Genomic DNA, 1,357 nt, shown 5'->3' on the forward strand with positions numbered 1-1,357 from the left:
CAGTTTGAGTTAAAGCCAAACTGTATCAAGCAATCATAGATGTAGGACCAGTCAAGCAGGTCATAAGCTTTTTCCAGGTCAAGCTTTACTGCCATTGCACCATTTCTTCCTGACCTTCGATTAAAATCAGAGAAAATCTCACGAGCGATAAGAATATTGTCATGAATAGAACGACCAGGAGCGAAAGCACCTTGGTTCTTCGAAATACATTTTGTTAATAAAGGTCTAAGCCTTTTGATCATAATTTTAGTAATAATCTTATACGAGACATTGCAAAGGCTAATGGGTCTAAAGTCATTGACCTTAGTAGGGTTTTCTATTTTAGGAATTAACGCAATGTTAGTATGATTTATATTTCGAATAAGCTTACCATCTCTGAAGCAGGCTTTAATCATTGGGATAACGGTGTCCTTGACCTCCTTCCAGCAATTCTGGTAAAAAGATGCATGGATTCCATCCGGTCCTGGTGCTTTAAGGACACCAATAGAATTAATGGCTTCCTGGATTTCCTCATCCGAAACCTGTTGCAATAGCATGGCATTGTCAGAATCACTAATTACAGGCTCAATTATATTAACAAAGTTTAACCTGTTATTTCTAGAAGGGGGTTATTCTGGAAAAATCTTTTTTTAACATCTCGGACAAGAATGGTAGCGATTGTGTCCTCATCAGTAGCCCAATTTCCACTTTCATCTTTCATTCTTGCTATGTTGTTCACTTTCTTCCTTATATTTGCTTGTGTCTGAAAAAAATTGGTATTTCGGTCACCAAGTTTGAGCCAATCAGCTTTTGCCTTTTGAGCCCAGAAAATTTCCTCTTGCTTCCACATATCGAGAAGCTTGGTTCTTATTTGGAAGTCCTTCTGTTTTAGCCATATAGAATCAGGATGAACCATCAATTGTTCTTGTATTTCTGCACTTTCCCTGTTAAGTTCCTCCATCTGTTTGAAGAGGCAGCCATATTCAGTTTTATTCCAAGCCTTGGCTTTAGCAGCAAATTGTCCTGAAATAGTGAGAAAATTATACAGAGGGTCAGTATTAAAAGTTTGATTCCAAATTTGTTGCACCAAAGGTTTGAATCCAGGGTGAGAAAGCCAAATTGCTTCAAACTTAAAAGGCTTGGGGTGGTTCTGTCTTGGGGTGTCAAAAGAACACTACCAGAAGAAAGGCTTTAGCTGACGAAAATAAAAAAACCAGGCCGACGAATTTTTTTTTTGTCGGCTAAAGTCCACTTTAGCCGACGAATTTTTTTTCGTCGGCTAATTTAAAATTTTCGTCGGCTATGGTCAACTTTAGCCGACGAAAGTAATATTTCATCGGCTGAATAATTTTTTCATCGGCTATAGTCTGTGAACTTT

This window comes from Fragaria vesca, linkage group LG2 (genome assembly GCF_000184155.1).
Source record: "Fragaria vesca subsp. vesca linkage group LG2, FraVesHawaii_1.0, whole genome shotgun sequence".
Classification (NCBI taxonomy): Eukaryota; Viridiplantae; Streptophyta; class Magnoliopsida; order Rosales; family Rosaceae; genus Fragaria; species Fragaria vesca.